This window comes from Podarcis erhardii, assembly GCF_964252035.2.
Source record: "Podarcis erhardii genome assembly, chromosome: 5".
In the NCBI taxonomy this organism is placed as follows: domain Eukaryota; kingdom Metazoa; phylum Chordata; class Lepidosauria; order Squamata; family Lacertidae; genus Podarcis; species Podarcis erhardii.
The window spans coordinates 18,644,997-18,653,203 of record NC_138509.1 but is presented as its reverse complement, the minus strand read 5'-3'; the positions used below and the strand labels follow the sequence as shown (position 1 = coordinate 18,653,203).

The following is an 8,207-nucleotide window of genomic DNA, read 5'->3' as shown; positions in this document are numbered from 1 at the left end:
AAACCTAGTGTTCTTTTTCCCCAGAGTTCCTCCTACCACTGTCTGCTTACTGGAAGTCTGTGGTGGACTGCTTTGTGCTAAGCCCAGAACATCTGGAACCCTGTTCTGGATCATGGAATGGACCTACAATAAACATGTCAACACCTAAAGAAGCCATGTTAGCAAAAAAAACCTACCAGATTCGAACACAGGTAGCCATTTGATGAATCAGGCAAACACGTGAATTCACCTTGAGCTGCACTTCAGAAGCCAGGGAGAAGGAAAACCCAGGGAATGTGGCTCTCAGGCAGACTTTACACTCAGCTCTTCTCATTTCTATAAATGAAGCACTGAAATACACTTCGACTTTCGTCAAGTCGGGAGACCCACAGAGTAGCCTGGCACATTAAAGATAATGCTAGAGACCCGCTTTCAAACGACAGAAAATAGCTCCAAAGACCAGAGAAGGGGTGAGTGCGTGGAAAGCATCCACGGTGATTTCCCACGAGGCGTTTGTGTTTCAATAACAATATTAAAGGATTTGGAAGCAAGTTGGGAAACAACTACTTTTGTTATGAAGCCATCAATTATGAGTCATACCCTTCATGGAAAGAAAAACAGCCAGATATTCAAAGACAAGCAATGTTTTCAAGTAAATACAGAGGCACCAAAAAAGAGAAGAGGAGGAAACCAGGAAGGATCGTTGCAGGATTTTAAGATTGTTGTGTGTTTGTTTGGTTTTTTTTAAAAAAAAGAAGGCTGGAACGGCTTCTTTTTCAGGCCTAGTGGAGGTAAAACGGTCTGTTTCTGACCCATATGCTGTAGTTTGGCTAAAGAAGCAATACGGGGAGATCCCATAACTTCTTGGTTCTATTCCTGATGAATTATGTGGTGTGGTGTGTCGTTCCTCAACACATTTCTTCACAGTCACAGTTTGCATGACACCCGGGGTGGACCTGCTCACAACAACCCTGTTGGATAGGTTAACAGAGGCTTAAGTTCATTTCCTTTACTATATTTCAAGGTGGACCCCAAGGACATTTTGCAAGTACACTCAGAAACGTAATTATAAAAATGCACAACTTTCTCCCTCACCCTTAACTGGTAGCATTACAAGAAGCAATAGTTAAGGATGAAATGAATTGCAGTGAATTGCAGCATGTTTCTGTCTCATAGGCACTCCAATGTAGGTCCATTCTGTCTTGTTCCATTCTACTATATCCATTTTCTGCAGACTTTGCATGTAAAATATGCACATTTCATTGCTTTTACATGCATTTTTGTGTATCTTTTACATATGACACGTATTTTTGTCCTCAGTTTCTGTGCACTGCAAAATCCAGAGAAGTGTGTAATCAGACTGGGAGCGGCATTCCAATTCCACAAGTGAATTTGTGAATATTGGACTGGCCAGATAGATCTCTCCTCTCCCCCCACCCCAATCCCCTACCAATTGTTCAGTCTAGCTCTAAATGCAGTCTACTCTGTGCTTCTTGCACCTCACCAGCTCCCTCCTAGACCTCGAGGGGAAAGTGTCTACAGTAGAAGAGAGCTCATACGGAAAATGACCGAAAGCATTCATGTGTATAGCTGCTGGAAATGTCAGAGCAAGTTTGGAATAATGGAGAGCCTGGAAAGGGTTCGATAAAAAAGATTTTGCTAGATATTTCACATAAAATTTTTCCCTGAGATAGGAATAAAGAAAGATATATATACAACCCATAAAGACATCTGTATTAGTTCCCAGTACCTGCACATCTACAAACCTTGTCTGTTTGTCTGACTTCGCCTACCAAGCTACTTTATCTGACTCAACTATGGACTCAGCTACATTGGCAAAGAAAAGGTACTTTATATGCATTGTTTATGCATTCTAACACTGTGACACCAGAGGGTGCTGTGGAGTTCCAGTTTTGCCAGCCCGATTTCTCATACAAAGTTTGTAATGCGTTTAACTGAAGCACCTCTTTGATGTGTCTAGGTGCAGCCTATCTGAAAGTTTAGAGGGAAGATAAGGTGTTTGGGGAACCTACAGTCTTTCTATTAGGAAAAAGCCTTCCACAAAGTTCCTTCCTCCTAAGAACTGCATAAGGAAGAAAACACCTCTTTTCTGCTTCAGTTCAGGTCTAAAGGCAAGCCCACTGAATTTACACGTTCTGAAACAATGCGAGAACAGAAATCAATTCATACCTCTGTATTTTCAGTGCAGTTCTTCAGCCCAGTGATAGGTACAGAAATGCATACACTGGTAAAGTGAGTATAAAAATGCACATATTAATGAAACTAATATTAAAAAATGCATTATATTATGGGAAATTCCTGAGCAAAAATGTCTACATTGGGCACAAGCACATACCAATATGTGTATATTTTTAAAAATTCGTGGAAAATACTAGTGGATTTTCTCGAGGCAGTAGGCATCCCTGATACATCTCCACTGGTGAACAGATGAGATTCTGGAAATCAAGGGGATCTGGTCGATATTAGTGATGAGGCATAGGCAGTGCTTCTAGAAAAAATGTTGCCGGTACTCACCATGAAGTTGTTACAGTAAGTGCCACACCTTCAACCAGTGCTTTTCTTCTAGAAAAAGAAGATGCCAGTTCTGCGTACACTTGAGTACCCCCAGGGCACTGGCCATAGGTAGCCAAGGCAGAGCCAAATGTGTAGGATGAGGGACTAACATCCTCAGGGAGCTCCCAGGGAACTTGGTCATCAAGACAAAATGCAGGGCTGTCACATCATTCACTGGTCAGAGTCAAATTCAAATCCAAAGGGAACTGGATGCAAAAAAAAGGCAACTGATAAGCTGGCTGGAGGTGGATATAAGAAAACATTGAGACACAAAGGCCTGAGCTAATATGCCCAAGCAACAATCTATCCCAGGGGTCAACAAACTTTTTTAGCAGGGGGCCAGGTCCACTGTCCCTCAGACCATGTGGTGGGCCGGACTATATTTTTTTTGGAGGGGGGGGTATGAATGAATTCTTGTGCCCCACAAATAACCCAGAGATGCATTTTAAATAAAAGCACACATTCTACTCGTGTAAAAACACACTGATTCCCGAACCGTCCATGGGCCGGATTTAGAAGGAGATTGGGCCAGATCTGGCCCCTGGGCCTTAGTTTGCCTACCCATGATCTACCCCATATTCAGAGATATTTATGGAGCGGCCATTTCGGGAGGCTATCTGGGATATTTGAGCTGGAGGTGGATAGCCTCAAGTGGTTCACCACAAGGGACACAGTCATGCTGATAGGTCTGGGGATGCTGCTTCAAGGCACAGCAGATCCTAGCAGTCATAGGATACTGGCAGTGGTGGGTTTCTACTACATAGGGGTATTTCCATCAATTAAGTGTTTGAGAGGTTATTGCTTCAGAATATGCAGGTAGCTGCACCATTTCATATTTAGAAAGAAACTGGCATGTCCTGAGCTAGCAACACACATGCAATAAACCAGCCCCATGCTTATTTGCACTTTAACAGTTGTGACAGAAAGAACCGGAGTAAGTCTTTGCAGCTATTAACTCTGAAGGCTGCTTTAATTTAGAGGCTGCGTTTATTACCCCCAAAGCCCTTAACCAAATGAATTCTTCCCATTATGACAATATAGCAATAAGCCATTTCTGAGCCTGCCATCCCTCTCGAGCTCTTTTCTCTGTCCTTGTTCCATTTAAAATAAAAATGAGAACAAATCTTCAGCAGCACTTAAAACATTTTTCAGCGAAATGACAGGATCATTAGAAAAGTGTCGGGAATCAACACCTTTCGGAGCCTTCCTTTGGTTAACGGTGCCTCGAAAAGTCAAAAAGCAAAAAGAGTGTCTGGCTTAGGAGCTGACCCATTTGTTTTGCCAGTAATTCATTTCATAGTAAACTAGCCCTATTCACTAGTCCATGAACATCACATACATTTACACTCCCATTTTGTGCTGCAGTACATCAATCTGACACCTCCTCTCAGGGGGAAAAGGTCTATGTGCTCTCCAAATGGCTTTTCAAATGAAAAATATGTGCAATAGCCTTTCATCTTAGGACACTTGGGTTCAAAGCCTTGATTAGGTCACCAGCGAAAATGAGTTTCAGGGGTCTCATCCTACCACACCTTCATGAGGAAAAGGAACAACTCAGCAGGGACACTGCTGGGACAAAAGAAAGGGGGGGAAGCATGGTAAGGATGCTTGAGTAAAGATGTGCCATAGCCCCTTGAGAAATTCCAGGCTATGACTCTCTCTTGTAAGAAGAGGCAACCAGTGGTCCAAGGGGATAATCTGAAATTCTCAGAAATCCTGATGTGAAATTTCATAGAAGACATTTCCCCCCTGAGAAAATTTCTGAGGTTTCTCCTCACACCTTTAGTAAAAAGAAGCAATTTTGCAGCTTTTTAACCAAATATTCGGAACCATTATTTGTAGCACCACCAAGAGAGAGAGAGAGAGAGAGAGACTCAGAATGATTCTAGGCCTAGGGCACTGTGGAATCAAAATTTTGGCCAGGCTCGAATGGCACCCAGTTCCGCTACTTGTAATAGCAACAGCCTCCCCCCACAAAACCTTAGGAAAAAATAAATAAGTTGTGCTACAGCAGCCACAGCTCAGAGTGAGCCCCACACCTGAGAAACTGTTGGAGAGTTTTGTGGGATTATTTGCATAGAGTTCTAGTTGCATAGGCCCTGACCCCAGGACCTAAAGAATTAGCATCTGTGCTGCATAAAAGAAGAACTAATTTAGAGCTTTGCTTGCGGCTAGCCAACTGCCCTTTGTCTTTGCTCCAGAGCTAAAGCAGATGAATAGGTCAGCTACTGTGATTGCAGACCCTCCAAGTGTCCCTATTTCCCAGGGAAAGTCGCAGATTTACAGAAGGCACCCCAGTTTCTGATCTGATCCCAGAGTGCCCTGCTTTTCCTTAGGATGTCCCTATTTCCATCAGAGAAATGTTGGCGGTTATGGGAGGACGTCCCTATTTTCATTGGAGAAATGTTGGAGTTATGCAATCCCCGAGCCAAGGAGATAAGTAACGATGAAGAAGAAGAAGAGTTTGGATTTGATATCCTGCTTTATCACTACCCGAGGGAGTCTCAAAGCTACTAACGTTCTCGGGACTTCCGGGATAGCGCGAACGGGTAATGGCGGATTCCCTCCGAGTTCCGGAGGGAATCGGCTCCGCTAAGGACGGGTCTTGCCGTGCCGGCGACACGGGGACCCTCAGAAACCGCAGGCGCTGAAGCCTGCGGACATGGTGACTCGGTGGGCACCTTAAGCGCCCTCCCCGACCCGCGAAGAGCCTTTTTAAAGGCTACGGAGTGGACCGGAGAGTGGCGTGGCGCTGAGAGTCGATCGCTGCCTTGGCGGAGCGAAGCCGCGAGCCATGACCGGAGAGCGCTATCTTTCTTCCTGAAATTCGGACTGAAACAAATAACCCGTGAGTAGAAGGAAATTTTGGCACTAAAAGTTTTATACCTAAAATTGAGTACGATCGGGGGTGTGTTAAAAGGAAGTCCGCACTCCCCCCCCCCACAGAAAGACTCAAAGCAAGGAGAGGAGCACTAAGGCGGAAAAACTTTGGTGTTTAAATAGACATTCTCATGAATTGGATTACAAAGTTATTGTGCTGGAGTGGAAAAGAGTAGAATTTCGGAAGCCTTTTTTTTCTTGGCAATCCCCCCCCCCCTTGGACCCGGGAGCGCCCTGCGTGTGAGCCCGAGGAAAAAGAACAAAGAGTTTGACAGCTGTCAAAGAGCTGTCAAACGAGTGGTAAAGATTTGGAACCGTATTGTTAGTACTTTCTTGGACTAAAAGAGCTACAATAAAACTGAACTTTTAGAAACAAAGTGACTGGGAATAACAAAGTAGCGGGGAACAACAGTAACGGATTGTTGGAATAAGATCATGATGGAAATCCCCCTGGAGGGAACTAAAGATATTGCAATGGCTGCAGAAGAGAAACTATGGGCAGAGATTGAAAGGATGTTTTTTCTCGTGGGAACTTTACAAGAGCAAAGTACCACAATGAGTAAACAACTGGAGACTTTCGGTTTGGAACTGGGCAACCCTGCTAATGATACAAAGCTGATGGAAAAAAACTCTGCAGCTGCAGAGGATGAGATAACTTCGGAATTGGGGGAAAAGAAAGAGGAAGAAGGAGAGGAATTTCAGGTGGAAAAAATCAACCAAAAGCCGGCAACCTTTGGGAACAAAGGATATAAAGAAAATGACAGGTGGACCGCAAATCTGCAAAAGGAGAGAAAGAGAAAGGAAGAAGTCCCTGAAATAACTGGAATACTGGACTATATAAGAGCAAACAAGTGCGATTGGGACTTCTTCATTCGGCTGGAGTATGAGAGATTGAGTGGTCCTGAGCAGAAACTGATACTGACTGATTTGGAAGGAGAAAAATATGAGGGGCTGGTGACAGAACCTCCTCAAAAAGAGAGGGCCAACAAAATGGACTATCAACAAAACTGGTGGAGAGAGACTAACTGGGGCTTAAGAGCCTCCGATGTGAGAAACCCGGGCTAAAGCAGCCAATTTATTGGGACATTGGTTTGGGAAGGGACAGAACCGGGGCAGGGAGGGAGGGGAGAGTAGAATAATTGAAATCTGAGATTTAGAATTGCTACATTATGATTTTAGGTGTAATATGGGAAGGGAGGAATTTATGGGAAAAAATTTAGGCCGTCCTTAGAGAAATGATTTATTGTGTAAAATTGGATAAGTTAATGGGTCAAGCATAGGTGATAAATTTTAAGAAAAGACAAGATATTTAAGGGATGAGAGGAAATAACTTGCTGAGATAATCAATGAAATTGGAATGTGGGAGGGAGGGTGCGGGGAAGTCAATGAAAGAAGGTTATGAAAGTAAGGTTATGAAATTATGTATGTTTTGTTCTGTCTTTATATGTTTGTTTGTTTGTTAAAAAAATTTGAAAATTCAATAAAAATATATATATATAAAAAAAAAACAAAGCTACTAACGTTCTCCTTTCCCTTCCTCCCCCACAACAAACACTCTGTGAGGTGAGTGGGGCTGAGAGACTTCAGAGAAGTGTGACTAGCCCAAGGTCACCCAGCAGCTGCATGTGGAGGAGCGGAGACGCAAACCTGGTTCACCAGATTACGAGTTTACCGCTCTTAACCACTACACCAACCTTTAGAAGACATCTGAAGGCTGCCCTGTGTAGGGAAGTTTTTTTAAAAAATGTTTAATGTTTGATTATGTTTCTATATATGTTGGAAGCTGCCCAAAGTGGCTGGGGCAACTCTGTCACGACAACGATGATGGAATAGGATGTCCCTATTTTCATCGGAGAAATGTTGGAAGGTATGTGATTTATCTGCACCCAGTTTATATTATTTCAGACAACAGGCAATAATGGGTTGAATCTTTGAAATCCTCCCCTTGAAGAAAAGACTGCCTACACATACAATACTAGCATTTCAGGACAAATGCTAGCTTAGAACTTTCTAGACTGAACCAATGCTCCATCAAATCCAGTACTCTGTTTCCAACTGGGCTGAAAATGTTTTCCCAACAATAAGCACCAATCCCTTAGTTAAACCTAAGATGACCTTTTCTGTTCTCCGCCTGCATCCTTTTCAACTTGCAGCTCCCTGACCCTGGAATGCCCTTGTACCTGTGTTATGTACTGAGTTGAATAGGATCCAAACTGCAGCAGTCTGACTGGTCCTAGAACAATGCAGCAGTATGATTGGTCGGCAGGAGCCACCCAATCCAGCTCCAGATAGAAGTGAATCCACAACCTGATTGGCCTACAGGAGAATTCCGGAATTAGCCAATCACATGCAGCCCATTGTGTAAATAATGTATATAAAGCAGATACTTTGAGGGGACTTCCATTCCCTCCTCACCACTATGAGCTGAATAAAGAGCATGAAATCACTTTGCGACTCTGAGTATATTTCAACCTGATATCGAACACACTTCCTCTGTTACTATGTTCAAGAGCCTCCTTAAGACATTGGTTCACCGTGGCTCTTCTGGACTTGGGTTTCCTTTCTGTTTCCTACAACCCAATTTTGCACTCAATCCCACCACATGGTCAGAATAAGGGCCAGTCTTACAATTAAACAGAGTGAGGCAGTTGCCTTGGGCAGCTGATTCTGAATGTCACGAAAAGGCGGCGCATTGTTGTTTATTATTATTCTGTCTTTACTTCCAGGGAAAGGTGCTTGGGTTTTTTCTACCTCAGTACTGAAATAACTTGGCC

General features: G+C 43.4%; 1 long non-coding RNA gene across 1 annotated transcript in view; it reads right to left on the bottom strand.

The window, feature by feature from the left end:
* Window positions 1-1,771: 1,771 nt before the first annotated feature.
* LOC309343197 overlaps window positions 1,772-8,207 on the bottom strand; it is a 30,082-nt gene continuing 23,646 nt past the window's right edge. The window contains exon 3 of the long non-coding RNA XR_014157174.1: window positions 1,772-2,759. This is a non-coding gene — a long non-coding RNA (uncharacterized lncRNA). The remainder of the gene's footprint in view (window positions 2,760-8,207) is intronic.